General features: G+C 37.0%; 1 long non-coding RNA gene across 1 annotated transcript in view; it reads right to left on the bottom strand.

Moving 5' to 3' along the window:
* Positions 1-4,450: 4,450 nt before the first annotated feature.
* LOC107319360 overlaps positions 4,451-20,307 on the bottom strand; it is a 60,300-nt gene continuing 44,443 nt past the window's right edge. Inside the window, exons 7-9 of the long non-coding RNA XR_004308671.1 lie at positions 7,579-7,767; positions 6,683-6,750; positions 4,451-4,569 (exon numbers count right to left, since the gene is read on the bottom strand). This is a non-coding gene — a long non-coding RNA (uncharacterized LOC107319360). The remainder of the gene's footprint in view (positions 4,570-6,682; positions 6,751-7,578; positions 7,768-20,307) is intronic.

Here is a 20,307-nt window from a genome sequence, read left to right as displayed (position 1 = left end):
CATGTTCAAGTAATATATATATATATATATATATATATATATATATATATATACAGATCTCTCACTGAAATACAAATAAAGTCAGGTACGTTAAAACAGGCCTCCTAAATATTTAGACTAGTTTCTGAGTGTGTATAACGATAGATTATAGGAGAGCTGCTCTCATTGGCACCCCTGAAGACTTGGTTCAAGGACTATAAGAGACTGATAAAGCATTACATTAATGCTGAGAACTTTCATTCAGTGACCAATGTATTATTAAGCAAACTGATTAATATGCTATAGAAACATTTCTATTTCAGTAATTTGGATCCCATCCTACATCTGTTTTTGTTGGATGCTTTAAGTCATAGATAAGACCAGCTGCTTAACCAGCTTGCTAAAAGGCTGTTTGGAAGACACACACAACACATCTATGCCAAACAGTGCACATTTACTGTTGGAAATTAGAAACAATTTCACAATATTCAGTCTTTGTATTCCACTACTATAGATTACGTAGTTCCTTTACATAAAAAAACTGATTGGTATGAACATTCCTACTTTCCTTGGCTGTTTTCCTGTTAGCAAACATATAAGGTTATTTATTTTATTAAAGCAGAAAAGTGATCTAGGTCTCAGCCAATATTAAATATCTATAAATATCATGTTTGAGAAGGTTTTCTCATTTTGCAGCTCCTCTAGTACTCTAATGCTTAGGAAATACAGACTGATTGATGGCAGAAGTTGAAGGAAACACCCCAGTAAAAGGTGACTCCGATTTAAGTTTGAATATCTATTGTGAACACCCCAAGTTCAATTCTTCATTCTCAATTCTGAGGACTCAGACATTTTGATTGCTGACATGGAGGAAATGCACAATATTTATTGACCAAATCTTTCCAACCACGAAGTAAATGTTGGTATGGCTGTTGGTAGAAAATCTTTAAAGATATTTTGCCACATTTTTGCACATTTTGTAGATAGAAGTGTTTCAGTCTCCTGGACTGTCTGTGTCAGAAAGTCATTTTGAGAGAGAATCTGGTTAGGACAGAGGGAATGGAGCATGAGTACAAAGCGTCAGAACTTCTGGGTTTTATTCACAGCTCTGACACTCTGTTTATTTGCTGTAAGACCCCGGCAAGTTTATTTTCATGACTGCTTCTGTTTCACCTCTGACCTTCTTATGTGTCTGCTGTTCCCCTGTTGTCTCCTGTAATGAGCTGACCATTGTTTTTTTGATACTTCTGTGTGCAGCGAAGGTCAAAGTTATTTTTGGGAAATTGCCATTTAAAAAACAAAACATTGTCGTCATTAGCTAGTGGTCAAATTAATGATTTAAAAAAGATTGTGTTCTACTTACTTGAACGTTAAAGAATGGTTGTTCTAGTTTAATATGTCATTGAGCAAATATGAGTTGTTCCAGAGCTGCCATAGTGTTCAGCGTGTCTCCCCTGCCAAAAGCTGGTGGAATTGTTTTACCTAGGGAGCAATGGGTGGTCCAGGAAGTGGTCTGCTTGGATCTTGGGGAGTTGGACTCATCTTCACTACAGAGATGTTTAATAGAAATATTTGTTGAACAATGGCTGAGTATGTGATTACAGCTGTTTTCTTTTAGCAGTGTAACAGCAATAACAATTAAATCCATATTTCTCCTTGGATATTTATTTTCCTGAATTCATTCTTAGTGCAGTGAAAGAATTTGATGTGAATTGCAAGACAGAACTGTGCATAGTTGATTTAGGATTACTTCTTACCCTTTTATGATTAGGTTATTACTTGAGACCTGAAAAGATACTGCAGAAATAGATACCAAAGAGATGTCACAATTAAAAATACCCTAAAACTCTTCCATTTATTTACATCTAATCATTATTTTTAATTGTTAACAATATTCTGTTATATATAATATTCAGATTTTCAGCATTTAAAGACAGAAGAAGGCTAGTATGTAGCTTCTGGATCCTTTCATGCTCCACAGGACTGAACAGCTTTGTCAGTACGCAAATTTCACAGTCTGAAGATGTTGATTTAGTTTTAATAAGACTGAATATCCATAATATAAAATACAGCTGTCTGCATATACGGCCATTCTTGTAGGAATTTTACTTAAGATTTATGAAAGCTTGCCTGAACTGAAGACCTTCTACAGGGCTTCATTAAACTCAAACATATTTGCATAAAACTACTCCAATAAAAACCTGGAGTTTCAGTATCTGACTGAACTTCAAAGAGATCATCTACGAAGAATGTAGCTATGCATTTCTGAACAGATTGAAGCAAGATTGCTTGTTGAAGGTTTAAGTTGGCAAACAAGGTAGGTTATGACTTTTACACCATTGGCAGGAGATGTGTCTTCCTTGCACATGGCGTACTTGGAGCTCAGCAGAGGGTAAGTGACAGCTTAGTACTGCTGAACAAACTGAGTTACCAGGATATCTGCTTTGTATCAACATATAATTTATGCTTTGAAACACAAGCAGAACATCTCTATTCTATTACTAGATAGTAACAACGTGACTGTTACAATTTTTGCAACAGTTTGTTTTCTACAGCCTGTGAAAATGTGACATTCATTAAATGTTAGGCAACAACTCAGGATGTTATAGCTGTGAATATTCTTTCTTGCAATACGACATAAACTAGCAAACAGTAGAAAAAGGAGCTTTTAAGACAGGGAGTGTTTGTGACCATACTGCTCACACAGGCTTTTCATTGATGACAGCATTTAGTCTTAATGAAATCATTTCAGTCCATTAGCTTTAGAAGGGCATTTACTTCTAATCTTTATGGTTATATTCAGAAAAGGGTATGAAAGCCCATCTGAAACAGTATAATAATTTAAACCAATAAAGACTTTGCTAGTAAGAGTCTGTAACTAACACTGAGGTTTCTGTGGGGATAAAATGGTGCATATAGTGAGTCTACCCAGAAAAAACATGGCAATCTATTAAAAGAAAAATAAGGTTTAGATAGCTAGGAGATATAACAGTATTCTTACACAGCTGTGTCAGTAGGCTCAAAGTAAAGGCTTCTGCACTGAATTAAAACACACAGTATATTGTTATGTTTAACTATATTAAAAAAAAAAAAAATAATGATATCAAGTTGTATTTTCAAAATAGAAAATGTTGAGAATTAGGCTTCCAGGGAGCTGCAAGGGACAGCACCTGCCCAAAGAACAAGGAGCCAAGCATAGTAATAACAAGCAGGGTAGGGGCCCCACACGCCAGGGCTTAATCCTACAGTACCTCAGGGAGGAGGGCAAGGCAGGCCTGTGGATGGCAGCTCACGTTGACAAAGTGTCCAGATCACAGCTGAGGTTGTAGTCATGAGAGCTCCACACTCAAGTCAAACAATGGATCCACAGGTCAGGTGAAGTGATAGCCAGGCAGTCCTAGGCTTTCTGCAATCCCTTGGGTAGTCTCTACTAATATCTGAAGAAGAGAAATAAAATATTCAATAACTAATTTACGTGTCAACCAATTATTCTATCAGTTCTAAATGTAACTTGTCACCATGTATGACATGATATTTTTTTGTTTGTTTCTGATTTACTTCAGTGCTGATTTGAAAGTGATAAAAAGCTCTTCCTTCTTTTTGAAGCACATCCGATTCTCAGCTTTTGTGCATAGATACTAATTTGTGTATTTTATTGAACATCTCTAGACTTTTTTGCAATCCAAAGAGAAGACAACTCAGAGTTACACATTATCTCTGACAAGTTCGTACCGTAATACAGGGTCTGACTGAATATGCCTTAGTCATAGCAATAACTTTGGGCCACATTCTAATTCCTTAATTTATTTGACATTATAGATGACTCCAGTATTTTTTTTTTTACTTGTATACTCATTGAATATTCCCCTGTACCTGTGTATGGAAGGACTCTATATCTAGCTGTAGCTCAAAAATTCAGTCTGAGGAACAATTTATCTGCCCTGTTGACGAGATGCAGCATTAGAAGCTGACCAAGTTCTTCTGCTCCAAAAGCTATAGAAAGCAAATCATTTTTGATTAACATTTAAATGCTTCCTTCTTTTCCCCCCCTTTCCCCACTTGTTTGGAACATTTAAAGAAGGAGTAAATGAAGCCATACTTTATAGTGCTACAACTGTGAATGCAGTTAATTAGCATGATGAAAAAAAAACTGATCCTAAAAATAATGTTGGAAACGGAGCGTGGTTGGATAGATAATAATGCTTCTGCTGGCTGTTTGTCAAGCCCCAGTGCAGGATGTCTAGTCTGTAGTTCCCACCACTGAGTTATGGCAAGAAGTTGCTCATTTAAGAACATAACAATTTTATCATCTTTCCAGTAAACTAACTACAAACTGGACTTCTAGTACAGCATTTATATTCTGGCCTTTATGCCCCAAAAGGGCATTGTATTGTCTGCATAAAATGCCTGAATCGCTCTTGAAAGAAAGAATAATGAGCTAAAATGATCTTCATTGGAATTGTTTGCTTCCCTGGAGTGCAGGAGCTCTCAAGTCCTTAACCATAGTAGTGTACCAGATGGTGAACATCCAAGCCACAGCAATGGGATGAGAATCTCTAATGTCAGCCTTGGCTTCAACCTTGCTTCCATCTGCAATGTAACAATAGATGTTCAGCTTCATTTTAGCTAAATGGCTTTATTTTCTAAAGCAAATAAAATGTCTGTGTTAGGACAGTAAGAACTGCCATCACTTCACACATAAAAATCTTGTACCACTGAAATCAGCAGCAAGTCCACTTGACTTCAGAGGAACTGAGACTCCATAATTTCACTGAAATGTTACCATGTCAAATCACAGCAGTAGACTTTTGTGCTTCAGCATTTTGGATATTCATAGCATCGTTACTAACAGCATCAAAATTAGTTCTCATTGCAAATGACAGTGTGTGAACATTCACTACATGGTTATCCTTGTGTTTAATCATTCACAGTTTAAAAGCGGGTCATAGCAATTTCAGGAGACAAACAGTTGTTAAACTGCAATCCCTATAAGTAGTGTGGGATTAGAATAATTTTCCCCTTGCACAAAGTATACTAGAGGAGGCAAGCTTATACTTAGAGAAGAAACACAAAACAAAATTCATGCAGATATTACAGAAGGAGAAGTAGACTCAATTGCAGGCTGGTCTTGTTCTTGCCAACCCAAACAGGAAGTTCTATGGTCATCTTGACATGGAATTCACTCTCAGCTTGCTGACTCAGAGAAAAATGCATCCACTGCCCTCTGGCAACATGTACACCGGTGTCATGGGATCAGACCGTGAGAATAGTGTCCATTGTATTCATTGAAATGTTTTCAGAACACAAGCTCTGCAGATAACAGAAGTTACCTGCTCTCTAGTTTAGGCAGTGCTCATGGCATGCACAACAATGACAACACACTAGGAAAACAGCCTGTTGTGGATGACTACTGTTTTACTCTGTGCCCATCAGTTGGAGGTGCTGTTTTCAGGCCTGGATAAAATGCTTTGCTTCTGTTTTGCAGCAGAAATACATTCCTAAATCCTGGCTCCAAAACACACACAGACATTTAACTACTGCTTCTTCAGTTCAAGCCAGAGAATCAAGTGTAGTAGCATCAATATGCTCATAAAACCAAAATGTTATCTGTAGGAAGAAAGGCATTCTCTGCAAAGTTTATTCCCCCCCTCGTATTAACCAGCAAAATCACAGCTTAACTCAATTTCTGAAGTGATGGAAAAACAAATTCTGCTTGCTGTATAAAATCTGAAATTGTTCAACTCTGAGCCATTTGGGAGTCACACAACTGGAATGACTGGAACAGGAGAGTTGAGACAGTTCTGGTTTGGCATGGATGGAAAGAGAGAGGAAGATAAGGGACATGGAAACCACTGAGATGTCTGAGTAAATAAAAAGGGCCAGACCTCAGTTGGAATAAATCTGAGAGGATACAGTGAACTCAGTAAAATCTGCTCTGGTTTACACTAGGACAGACAGTCCAGGATTTGACTGAGCTAAATCATATAGGGATTCTTTTAATGTGTATTCCATCACTAATTACTTGATGCATTTAAGAGACTGACTTTCACTTTGTGAGGCTTTTAAGAACTGATTTTACCAAGAAACCACAGGATGAAGGTCAGCATTTTTTTAGAATATTTAGTGACTGTGGTATTCTTTGAGGCTTGCTTTGTTCCACAGCTGTAGCTTTATTGGGATAAGTCTTGTTCTTTTTCCCCCCTTGTCTATTCCTCATCATGTTTGTAGGAAAACAGCATTTCACTAGCATGTTGCAAGCAAAGTGGCACTATTAAGAATGTTCCCCAGACATCATTAAAGGACAGGAATGCTACCCTAATCCTACTCAGATCTCTGACTTTATAAATAGTGACCAAAGTATAAAAAAAAACAACAAAACAACTAAACAAACCTGAGCATAAGTCTAAAAGCTACGAACTGCAACAACCTATAAATCAAATGATAAGATCCCACAGAATGAAGAACTCATGAATAGCAAGGAAGTCAGTTCACTCAGTAGCATGTTGGAAACGTGCCACCTCCTGAAACTCATAATCAAATCCACCTGAACTAGCACGTTTTCATTTTTACTTACATAAATTGTAAGCTAGATTAGAGAAATCAAAAAGAAAAGATTCACTACTCAGGAGAATAAAAGGACAAAGTTGTGTTTTTTCCACAGACATCTCCTATGCCTGTTTACCTCCTTTTTGTATCCCTTTACCTTTCTATTACCAGAGGCAGCAAGACATTTCTGATCTTGGAAGCTCTGCTGCGTGCTTTATGTAGAGCCTTTAATTAAAATTAAGGTCTGAATTAGATTTTATTGCCTCAGATTTCCAGGTGTTAGTTTTCTAGTGAACTAAATAAAAATATGAAATAGGGTGCCTTCAATAGGCTGGAGGTACAGAGTGAAAGGTAGCTCAGCATCCCTGAGTGCAGCTGCACTATTAGATAGTGGTAGGGGAAAAGACTGTTATTGGTGTTTCAAGAACTGACCCATTTGGGGAGAAACACAATTCCTGGGAAAATGGGAGAAAAAGACTGTTTCCTGTCTACTGTCAACAGAAGATCTATCACATAAACAATTACACTTCTCAGCCAAGACGAAGACTGCTAGTGTAAATAAATATTCCTGTTATTAAATATTTAAGTTTAAAAATGGAAATATGCTTTAGACACTTAAGTCTTAAAGAAGACAAGGCAAACAGCTCTTTATCAAATACCTGCTATATCACAGTTCAGCTCTGCCTGGTTGTATTTTATGAGTAGTTAGAAAGTTCCCTTTTGAGAACACCTGCAAAGTAATACCAACTCCTTCTGCCAGTTTCCTAAATAATAAAGTAGTAACATGTAATAAGCTATTTTTAATACTGTTGGTTGGTGTTTTCTTCGATCTCTTAGGATCTAAGATGAGAGAGAAAAAAAAAATCATTATAGTAGCTTCAGATCTAAACTAATACTTAAACCGAACAAAAGATAAGTGACCCATGGAAAGACATACAATATATGAAACAATCAGAAAGATCAACACAATGAAAAGGAGAAACAAGAGGTGCATTGACAGAGGAACTAATACAATAGAAAGGTATTATAAGGGAAGGAAAAAAGGCTGCTCACCTATCACTGAAGATATAGACTCACAGAGAGCATGTAGAATAGACCCTACAAAGAATGAACCTCCAAAAAGAGATTCTCCCTAAGGGGCAGTCAGCCCTTAAATGAGGTCTAGAAATTGCCTTCACCTGTGCTCCCAGGGCTGACCAGGTCCTTTTCCCATGTGCTCAATCAGTGTTTCAGGCCATGGCTCTGCAGTTACCAAACATATACAACAAAGTAATTTTGAATGAGTTGCTTTCTAGTAAACAAACAAACAAACTGTACCACCACCAAAAAAAACCCCACCTATGTCAAAGCAAACCTCATAGCAATTAAAAGTGACTTGATATTTGCCCTACCAAATGCTGAATATAAACTCAAGCAATCGTTTTCACTTTTTCAAGTTCTGCAGACATAGTTCCCAATTGTAATTTATATTATTGCATACTGAATACCATTTAAGAACAGTCCCCAACTTTGTGCTATTTTGTTGGAACTTGGTATCACTTTCCCTTGCAATATTTATTTCAATTTTGTAGCTTTGTTTTCTGGAGCAATGATGCTGAGTTTGATTTCTTCAAGAGTAAATGCCTCGGAGAAACATTTCCTGGGCAATAAATGTTCCTTTATTAAGGGATCAGTTTTGATGTAATGAAGTGGACAGGTTGCAGTAAATCTGAACTCAAATCTCAGGTCTGAATTTTTGTTGAAGGTGATTTTACTTAATTTGTTCAGCAGTTCTTCACAAAGAATGATGGATGGTGACAATAAATACCTGTTGCAGTGAAACTGCTGTTATTACTGCAACCTGAAGCAGTTATATATGTCATCCTCCAGTTCCTTATCTTCAAGGCCTGAGCAAATGGATCGATGTAGTTGCAAACCTTCCTAAGTGTACGACCATTGCTATTCTTAGCTGAAAGTACTTCTGTAATGCTTTCTGGAGCACAGCTGTCTGGCTGTCAGGGGAAACGATGCCCCTCTGCACAATCTTATTTCCCTGGTGACTGGAACATGCTTTTATATGTATGGCTTTGTATACTGGTAGGAACACATTTTATCTCACCATAGGGAAACACAGACCTACATCTGCAGGACAGCAGTCAGTCTCTGAAAGCAGGATTGAGCCTTTGGGGAAGCATCAGAGGAAGGGCAAAAATCAGGACTGTCCTATGTTCCTTTATTTCCAAGCATCAGAAAAGACAGAGAAAGGGGGTAGTGGAGAAAGAAAGAAAAGAAAGAAAATCTTCCAATCCGTGTAGTGGTGCATCAGGCTCAGATGAGGTCAGACCAAAAGCCTACTTGGTTTCATTTTCTCTTATCCTCAGTAGGACTACATTTCTTTCAACAAACCTGCTAACTTTATTTCTAAACAGTTATACTGGGAAGGGGTCACACTTACAGCCATCTCTTTCCAGACCTGCACACCTACACATATTCCAGGTGAACTTAAAATGATTTCAGCATCATCAGAAGTGAAGACACAGAAATATATGAGTAAAACTGGAGTCTGCAGACCTGTCTGCTCTCCTCTGGACTAGTCTATATATGACTATCTTGTGATTTTAACCTTGTTAGACTACCAATGAACTTTTTAACTGTGTGATTCTGATAGTGAAGGCAGTTCTTCTGGGCAGACAGTGCCTTGTCTGTGGTTTAATCTATCCTGCCTCGTTTCACAGTGTTTTCAAATGACAAATATAAAGAAACTCAAGTGAATTTCTTAAAAAGATTATTTCTACACAAAGTTTGCATTCTGGCTGGTGACAGTGGGGAAAGGAACATATGAGTCCAGGCAGCACTTTAGGGCTACATTATTCTTTGATATCTCTTGGATCAAGTATATATAGAAATGTATTCCATTTCACAGAACTCCTCCTTTCTACTCTGTTTTCTTTAGGATGTAACTTCCATTTCATCCTCATGACATATATTTAGGATGTAATTTTTTGTGTAGAAATCATAAAGCCTTGAGAAGGTGCTTTGTCAGAGCAAATTCTTTGTGATGTATCTGAAGTACTCTTCTTAAGGGCCTTACTCCTACCTTGCTTCCTCCTTGTTTTAATTGCCTCTAATCATGAATATCAGATCATCTTTTCCCCTTATTTTCTCAGCAGAAGATTTCTCATGGAGACAAAGTGCTCCTGACATCTGGCTGTTAGCTGGATCATATTCCAAATAAGAAGAGTGACCTAGTTCTGGTATGTGATGTAGCAGTTTTCCTCAACTCTGGCCGTATTTCAGCAGCACTTAGCACCCTCACCTAACTGCTGCCCACAGGCTGTTTCCCACCACGGGAATGCTCATTTTTAGTACAAAAATATTCCTAACAAAATGACAGATTACGCACATTACCACTTTTTAATGAAGGAGACTCTCTAATGCAAAATAATCAGTGTGATTTCAGGTTTGGCTCAGAGGTAGCTTACAGTAAAATATTGAGTAGTAAAATAGTAGGCCAGAGATGCCAAAGTAATACCAAATTGTATGTGCTTATCACATTTTATTCCTGTAATTGAAGAGTTGCTCTGTTTTTTCTTACTGTGGGAGCTGTTTACCCTATTGGCAAACATCCATTCCAGGTTCCATCTGTGCTGATTTTCAGAGAGACTCATCATAGTTCTCATTTATGATCATAACTTAAGTTTGGGCAGCTTGTATATTCAGCTCCAGACACCTCTGGTAATGCTTTCCATGGCAGACAGGGTGTGGACTGGGACATTCACATTGCTTTGGATGTCCTCACTAAAGAACAATATACTTACTCTTGCATATGAATGTCAGACACGGGAATTTCAAGGAGCTTATATATCTCTTGAATAGACAATAGAAGCATGGAAACATTGAGGTAGGAGATGCAGCTTTCTTGTGAAAGCTATTTTTGAAGAGTAAATTCAGTGCAAAAATCATTTGGTGGGAAACGCTGGGGTTTTTGGGTTTTTTTTGCTTCTACTGCAGACATGCATGCATTATTAAGTGGCAGAAGGACAAAAATAGGTTAAATTATTGTCCACTTGATGACTAATGTTATATACATCAATGAATGATATAAATGCAAGAAAAATTGTAGGATTTTATTTATTTATTGGGAAGAAAGCAAAACAGTCAGAGAGAAGTATTGGCACAGTAACAAAATGAGGAAAAATATGGGTACTTGATGATGTATAGAACATTTCTCACGTTGTCAAAAGACATGGGTCACGGCCTCAAACATTAGTAAGCATTCCGTGTCCTTGCTCCAAACCAGCTGGCATGCAAGGTCTTCTGTTACTTCTTTCTTTTATGTTCAGTAAGATAATATCACAATAAAATGCAAGAATTCTGTGTCTTGTTGAGTATCACACAGGTGAATAGAATACTGAGTGTATTCTGAAGTCAGTTCTTGGAGAGACAAACAGTGTCAAAGGGGCAGAAAAGAATTGGGTTGGGGAAGATATCTTGGGAATTAGGATAAGAAAATGTCACCAGCTGCAGATAATGGAAGTGGAAGAAGGGAAGATGAATGCGGACTATATAGACCATTTAGTTAAAGTGAGAAAGGACTTCATACATAGGTGCAGCTATGAGTCATGCATATTTACCATGGCAGCATTTCTGAAACTTCTCTAGATCATCAAAAAAATTTAGCACAGGTGAAATCCATTCTATCATAAAATTTTCTCACTAGTGTGAATATTACATTAGTGTGGAACTTGACAACAATAGCAAATGTTAAATCAGACTAGTGGTAAAACAGTGCATTCTATGCCTTATATATTACCTGTTGAAGATGGTATAAAAAGTCATCAAAAATAATACACAATTTTGTTCCAGTTTACACCGAAAAACTGCACAGCCCATTATCCTGCTTCACATTATAAACAAATGTAAGTTGAAAGAAATGGGGGCATTTCCAAACTTGCTCAAAACATGATCTGGAATCTTGAGACCAGATTTATCCTCCACTTGAATTACATCAGAATAAATTTGGCTCTCAATTTGTTCTTGGTTTTGAACTTGAGACTGGAAATATTGAACTGCTGGAAATGTTTTCAAGTCTGAGACACAGTAATCACTTCACTAACAACTAACACAGTTGTAAGAGTTGCCTGTGAAGACAGTTAAAAGACTTATACAGATTTAAGTTATATACAATAATTCCCAACCAAACAAAGCTTTTAATTTATCACTTAAGGATGGTAATGTTGATTCCTATGCACGGGCAATGCTATTGCCAATATCTGCTCTGATGATAGAACTTAGAATTTCATTAAATGAAGATTGGAAAATCAGTGCACATAAAGGCATTTTCTTCCACAACACGATCTTCATTTATGAAGTTCAAGAGCAATTGAAGAAAACATGTCTTTGATATTTTCTCCTCTACAACCTACAGAAAGGACTGGATTGCTGTAGAAGTGAAAGATTGTACTAACAGACAATATCACGCAGCCAAACTGTTCATTATTTATCTGCGGCCCAACATCTAACATTTGATGAATGAATTTACAGCAAAATAAGGTTACTGGAAGTTGTTCAATTGTTTCATGTGGTTAGGACAGCTGTAGGCAATCTGTATAGGCTCTTCTGCTATTAGAAACCTATACATGTTTAGACAGTATATATTTCATTTATGATCTGCCAAAAATATATTAAAACTAAAGATCACTATATGAATGTTCCTCTATGAACTGTTTACAGCATAAGAGGAATTTCCCAAGACTAAAAGTAACCACAGTCATCTCATCTGAACTTTTCATGAAAATTAAGTCTGTCTGTCTTGAATGCATCTTCTGCATTCAAATAACAGTCACTTGTTACAGATTGTCACTTGATTTGACCTGTTGTTAAACTAAAAAATAATTGTAAAGTCTTCAGTGTTTTCTGTCCACAAGTAAAATCTCTAGTTTTCTTAAATCACTGATTCCAGGCTTTGAATTTTAGCCTTTTAACCAACAAAGATCATTCAGCCAGAACCAGTTATCATGGTTCCAGCACTCCACATGGTGTTAAATGGAAATAAAAGCAGTCTGAGGTTGACTCTCTTAACAATTAGATACATATGAAACTCAGTCCCAGAAATCAGACTATTTTACCCATCTTCCTCCAACTCCCCGTGCAAAGTCTTCCAGGCTTATGGTGATACTTTCAGTTGTCACTTTCTAGCTTTGCATCTGTTATCAATTATGTTGTCTTTGTCAGCTGTTCAAGCAGAATCTAAAAACATATTAACATATCCACTTGCAAACCTTTCTGCACAGAAAGAGCCAGAATGTTTTTGACAATAGTAAGCTCATCATTTATTCCAAACCCAGGAATGAATATCTTTCATTCTATCCTGGAGTCCTTATAAGTAAAAACCATAATGTAACAGATGATCTCTAAGGTTTGAAGTACAGAAGAGTACAGAGGGCCTCTGACTTGCATGGATATAAACAGATCAAGATCAGAGAGTTCAAGATACCAAAAGCAATTCATTCACCTATGGTGTCTTGAGGAGTGCTGGTGCAGTTTTAATTACCATCCACAAGATGGTACAAAAGAAAAGCTAAAGTCATTGTGCCATAGCTATCCATAGAGCTTGCTTTGCTTGCCTGGAGCACTGAATACCTGTTGCATTTGCACATCTATGTATGTTCTGTACTAATAGTTAAACAAATGTATTATGTTAGTTTGTATTTAGCTTTTAGAGGTATATAGGCTGTATGTTTCTGCAAAGACAGAAAATCAAACTGCTACTGTTGCACACTTTAATATTTTGTGATAATTATTTTCCAGAGTGCACATGAAAATCAAGCAATAAATTTGTTCTTATCATATCTTAGTATACTGAATGAGTTCCCATGCCAAGAGTACGCTAGTTATATTCTGTATGCAGGCAGTTATCATTATTACAAATTCATTATATTCAAAGGAAGTCCACACAGCCATACAGACTGTTAGTGCAGCACTTATTGTAATTATTGCCTTTCCAGTTATGCATGTGTGAAATGTTCATACAGTCACTTCCAGAATTTCTTGTTTTGCAAGTTCATGCAAAGCACCAGAAATGTCTCAGTTATAATGTACATCAAAAGGGAAATGGTGATAACAGATAAATGCTTTTACAAACCACGCAGGGGACAGATTCAGCTAATGGCAGCTTGGAACTGAGCAAATGCAGCTCAGGTGGGATTCTCCGGGCAAAGTTCAAAGATGTTATCTATGGGTGGATAAGTTATTGACAGAGCTTGGTACTGCAGAGAGCATGTGCTTATCGCTGGAGCTGCACATGCTAAAATCTCATGCCTATGGTTACTTGCCCATTCATACTTTCACTAATGAAAATGCTATGGAGTGGCTACCAAGTAGCTGCTCCTTCATAACAAGATAGGTTGCCTCCAGGTGAGGCATTCCGAGTCTCCTCCTTACTTGTCATTCTTTCTATTCTGTAAGATTTCAGAGAGTAGAATGAGTTATAGCATGCAATATCATTCCAGTCATAGAGAAGAACAACAGTTAAATGTTTTAATAGTCCAATTTTAAAGTTCCAGCTTTGAAAGGCACATAAAATTGCTATTACAGACTTAATAGAATTTTCAAACCAGCCATGGATTCTAATACAGAGAAAATTAGAAACTTAGACACCTTTTGGAATTGTACCACCTACGTAATTGCAGTTTCAGGTGCTTTCGTTCCTTAAACATCTGACCTTAAGTGAACAGGGAATCAAGGTGATACTGGTTTTCACAAGAGCTTGCACTCCAAGATCACAGAGATGATGCCAAATGACCATAAAAAGGATAACAGAGCAAAGAACACTGTTTGCCACATTCTTAGCAGAATACATTAAGAAGTCTAAAAGGACTGTAGCTGCACTTATGCTGAGCTACTATTTGGGTAGGCATCGTGGAGAAGAAAAAAGTTTGATCTGTCTTTTCTGTCTTGTTTTTCTGACTTTTCACTTTACTTTGATCACATACACTCTATCAATGTTTTGAGTACAGTTCATTTTGAAGTAGAAGTTTAGTTGTCATGCACAAGTTGCTGAGAACATATGTGTCAAGACAGAGTTTGAAGAGTCAAATACCTGTTAGATCACAGTAACAATCTTCTCTAAACCTGAGACTAATGGAAATCAATCAGAGAGCTGCATGAAGCTTGGCTCCTTATTGGTACCAGTTCTCAGAAATGACTTAAATCTTGCTGCATGTCAAAAACTAGTTCAGTTTGTACAAGAGTTCAAACCAAATACAAACTGCTATCATTTTCAGTCATCTGGAAAGGAAAATGCTCTTAATGCAGACCTGGTAAAGGATATTCCCCTGAGTTCTCCTGTTCTGAGCTACTGCAGGCAGTTTACATTTCCAAAAGAAGCTGTGTGAAATGTTTCACACACAACATCTAACCTACAGAGCAGTTTAAGGTAGGACTTATGTTAGATTATTTTTATGTATTTTGCTAAAACTTAACACTTTAACAGTAGGAACTCCTGGATCCTGCTTCCTTTTCTCCTCCTAGCACTAGATACTGTGAGAAGCATTACGCTTCTGAGGCATTTACACTATGAAAATCAAAAGAAAACTATCCAGCAGGTCAAGGCATGGAAAACAGTAACAGAACACCTGCTGCTGCTCCATAGGGAGAGATGTTTCACTGAAGTAGAAACCACTTAGCTGAAAAATCAAAGCACTGGTGGAAAGTGCGTCAAAGCAGTTAAAATCAGAAAGGCTCATAGAAATGTTTTATGAGAAAGCTGTAGCCTACAGTGTTGAACTCTCACAGATAAATGTGCAGAATTAGTTAGCCATTTTGTCTCTTTCATTTGCTAATCAATTCTCCCCTCTACCAGCCTATGACAACTAGTAGGCCTGCACATTAGTTTCATATGGTCGAAGAATGTTTAACCCCATACTGACCCCCTTGTGTTTGCTCTCCTTCCCTCAAGGCATGGAAGACTTTAAAGTAGAAAACTGATGAATGAAAAGAATTAATCTCTTGGGGGCTTTTGTCATGAAAGCTTGAAAGGAGATCAGAACAATCTGACATGTTGACAGCTGAAGTCAAGAGGGAAATTATGATATAGTACAGCAAGTCAAAAATGTTATGTGCCATTTTATCCAAAAGACAAACAAAGTACATATATTGCCTTCTTTTTTTTCCCTGATTGCTCTTGCTACTGGTAACAACAGTAAATGCTGTGCTGGATCCAGCAGTCTTGAGCAACAATTCCTTGAAAAAGATGAAGAATATTTATGGCTACTTTTAAAGAATAAGGTTTTGAGCTGCTCAAGGATGGGTGTAATATGTCAATGAGCTTCTTCTGACTTTTTTCTTACCCCTTTTGCTGTCTGGGATGAAACTTTAGTTGCTGTTACTACTCTGGACAATTCTGTTCACATGTCATCCTCTCCTAATTAATTTATATTGTTTGGAAGTTGTAAGGCTTTAGCTTGACAGATTTCAAGTTTCTTCCCTGAATATGGAGTTTGCCAACTTGCTCCGTTGGCAGTATACAATCAATTTTTACTGATATACTAGTTCAAATGATTTTTAGGATACTTCTAGTATTATTTTGAAGTAGTGATTTGGCGAGCAATCCTGTAAGTGATGGAGACCTGAATGGATTTACATTACTGCAAGCTGTTACTGGCCTTCTAAAAACGGCACAGGGATACTTGCCATGATGTTGGGATGTGGGGCCGTTTGTCCCACTGACCAGCAGATGTCCCCATTGTCCCAAACAAATGCAGCTGTCTGAGTATTGAACTTTACCTAATTAAGCTAAAAAGCAACGTAATAGACATTAAACAACTCGCTGTGAAAGAAGAGCGTTCAAAGTGTTCACATTTCTGCTCAGCCGTGCATATAACTGACACTGGTTGTCTTACAAAGCTAAGCAATGATACAAATAGCTGACAAAGGGAAGTACCTTGGAAACAAGAGCAATGGACAGTGAACAATAAACCTCCCAGTCTAATATTAAGATGAACATGAAGACTAAAACATCCTTGACTATATATGCACAAATATATATTGAAGGGAAAACCTGAAATCAAACAAAATGGAATAAGCTTTTCCATTTTCATTCAGTAATGAAAAAAGTCCAGTTTATCAGCTAGCATCTGATATGTGACTTTGCTGGCTGGAGATATAGAACACTTGCCTTCTAAAAACTACTGATGAGGTGATATCTATTTACTTTTGAAGTAGAGTTTAAAATCAGTTTTATAATTTAACCTTTTTGTTAAGCAAAACATGTAGGCCTAGATTATAACCCTGCAATTAAGCAAATACTTCTACTTATGAGACCAGTTCATACTGTGCCCACGCTGTTTAGTGTCTAAACAACTTCCCTAATAACAGGGTGCTGTGGTGTGAGCAGCTCATATCACTGCGATTAAGATTGCTGCATAGCCTTAATCTTCTCTGTGTGTAGAGGATACTTTCAGTCGAGCTGTTAAATGTTTATCAATAAGATCAACCACATTTTTTCTGACTTGCTAAAATGAAACAGGCCCAGTTTCTTCCTCAATCCAACTGAAATGCCCCCAGAAATGAAGCAGGTGATATTAGAAAACTCTTGTTTGGTAAAATGAGTCCCCAAAACTGCAGGACTTACATGATTTTCAACATTTTGCAATTATCGACAAATGTAACATTCCCGTGTTTGAGAACTGCAGCAAGTAAATATGAATACTGAGCTGCAAAGCAAACAGAATTATAACCTTCCATTGTGTGGAAAACTGAGAGAACAATATCAACATGGAAGCATTTTTAAAGAGCAGAAAAAAAGTTCCCTGTTAGCAGCCAACTATGAAAAGACTTGCTGGATGCATGGATGCTTTTATGATCTCTTAAAAGACAGCCTTTGCAACAATCATAGCAAAATTGTTTGCATAGCTGTGTGGGCACAAGTCATCTTCATGGAAGCATGTGGCCTATATGGAGTGAACTTGGAAGAGTTCCCAGGAGTCCTGAAACCCAAATCTGATTCTGTGTAAGCCATGAGTACATTTTTTCATTGAGGACTGCAGAATATGCAACAAGAGAGCCTCTTATGTTCTAAGAAGTGAACTAAAAGTGCAGTTGCAATATGACCTATAAAGTCCAACCACATAAAACGTCTTTTTAAAATCCAGTTTAAAATCAGCAAGTTAAAAAGCAAGATGAACAATAACTGAAACTTAACCCATTCCATGAAGGTTGGCTGCTTGAAAGCAATCCTCTATCCATTAAAAAGCGATTAATCAGTCATATCAGTCATGCTTGCCCCATATACATAATTCTAAGGCCTTCTCAAAGCCTCACAACTGTCTTTTTACCGAGAAGACACCATCCATAGCAAGATAACTTTGGGCTTCCTTTAGCCATTTGCTTAGGGTATAACTGGGTGCTTATTTGGGTCCTACCCCATCGATGGAAATTCTACAGTTTTTATCTGGGTTATTTTAAAATTTTAGACAACACTGTAAGTATTTAACAGTGAAAAGCAACTACACTGCGAAAAAAAGTAGAGAAACAGACACAAACCTGAGGTTAAAATTAATCCTTTGGGCATATCCAACTCTTATTTAAATTGATATAAATTGTCCAGAAAATGAAAAACTGCACTCAAAGTCAGTAGTATAGTTAAGATGGTTGTTAAAGACCCAGAATTTAAGGCTCAGTGGAGAATAAGTAGCTGAAGGCAGAATACACATAAAGATGAAGAATATAGGAATGCGCATATAATACCCACATATTTCTGTGCAAAATTCTTACATTTGCAACTTGTTCAGTACCTCAGCACTTGCCCCAGTTTTAGATAAGACTGCTGTGATCAGGCTATTGGTAAATAATGTCTTCAGTGTTTGTTTTGTTTTTGACAAGATTAAAGTGATAGATGTATTTGTATTAGATGCAGCTAAGCCAGACAGCTATATATGAATCAAGTTGACATTTATAGATATTTTAGAATGGTTGAAGTATAACTTAATAATAACCAAATGCTAAAAATACCTATCAGTTTATAGTAATATTGCTGAAAAAGAAGCACATATAACTACCTGGAAGGTATATCACACAAATTGTCTCATACGTTTTAAGCAGAGCTATTGATTTCTTGTACGAGCACTAAAATGATACTGACAAGTGCTGCTTTCCTTCCAGAATTACTTAATATATCTCTTCTTAACTAGCTGCAGTATGTATGAATCACATACTTTTGTCCTTGGCTTCTGGAGCTCAGACCATCATCTGTTATATTATCCTTCCTGTTTGAGCTTATTTGGCAAAGAAAATAAGCAAGTAAGAAAATGACCTGTTTTCTTTTCCACTACTCTAGCCTCTACTTCAGTTGTACCATTCTCATTCTGTCAGGTGAGATCATTATTACATGTCTTATCCTGGACAGTTTTTCTCATTTGGGGTGTGTAGGTTTTGAAGCAATCAGTCAGAGGTCAAGTTTGGCCAAGGTGGGACTTTTTCCAAATGACTCCCGGAAAAGGTGAGACCAGTTCCTGAAGCAACATGCTGTGACTGGAAAAAATTATCTGATGAAAAGCTGTAACATTTCACTGATCTTCTATAAGGCAGCGCTATGTAGAAAGACCTGAGAATAGGCAGACTAAGAAGTAAAAATTGAACATATGTCATAAGGAGAATCCATCAAAGTTAGCTCTTCATTTGGAATATTAGGTTGAAGTAAGTCCAGTTCACTCCTTAATAAATATGACTTTCTGATCATACGATCAGAGTTATTGTTGCATTATAGAGTCTATTTAAAATTATTTTTCACCAAACAGACCTGAATCACTGTTCTCAGTCCATTACTGAGGAAGCTTAACATCAAAACAAGCACTGGATTTTCCTTTTCCTCCTGAAAATCCATCTTGGTCAATAGTTCAATCCTAAGTTAAAGTAAACTTAAAGATAACTAGCATCCAAATTAAAGTGGCTAATCTTGGCTTGTCTTTATTACCTCCAGGATATACCTCGCTGTATTTAAGCAGCAAGCACTAGCACAGACCAAAAATGGGAGGTACCTAAATTTCAAACAAGAGCAGAACTATGAATTATGGGGAATGTACTTGCCTGTATGAAAGGCAATCTTAAAGATTAAATTTTTCCTGAAACAAGAGAATTATTGAAATAATGACTTAAGTCAGAGAACTTTTGTTACAGAGTTGTAATTGTGTTGCATATATACTTTAGACATTGACCTCATGTCTCAGACATTCAGCATACCAGAAGCCTGGTTGCTTAGCAGTGAACGCTAAGTGACATATTAAGTTCAACCAAATGTCAGTCATAGCAATGATGTCATGTTGTCCAAACCCCGTTAATTACATTGAAAATTCCCACAGTAACTGAAAATCTCAGATTATCTGCCTGATTTAATGGCAGCCCTGTAATTGAATAATGGATCTCATGCTGTTGTTTTGTACCCTATGTACTTTACATACACATTTTGATAGGGAAACGTAGGTGGCAAATACTGGTTTTGATGAATTGCTACTCATTTTAGAATTACAGCTAATTTTAATATCATTAGGAATAATCCATCTGATCTTAAATGTGAAAGGCCATATTCCCCAAAGTACACTGTAGAAATTAATATCCTAAACAAGAAATATACAAAAGGTTTGATGGAATTACATGACCAGGAGTTAGAGATCCTGGGCCAAACACTCTCATTCCTATCAAGATTCAGAGGAAAGAAAGTTAAGCTTACTATTTCAATGTATCCTCCTGATTCAAATAGTCTCTTAAACTGAGAACATAGAAAGTTGAAGGAACTTAAGTATCCAT

This window comes from Coturnix japonica, chromosome 11 (genome assembly GCF_001577835.2).
Source record: "Coturnix japonica isolate 7356 chromosome 11, Coturnix japonica 2.1, whole genome shotgun sequence".
Taxonomy (NCBI): domain Eukaryota; kingdom Metazoa; phylum Chordata; class Aves; order Galliformes; family Phasianidae; genus Coturnix; species Coturnix japonica.
The sequence above is the reverse complement of the archived record's forward strand: the minus strand, read 5'-3'. Positions and strand labels throughout refer to the sequence as shown.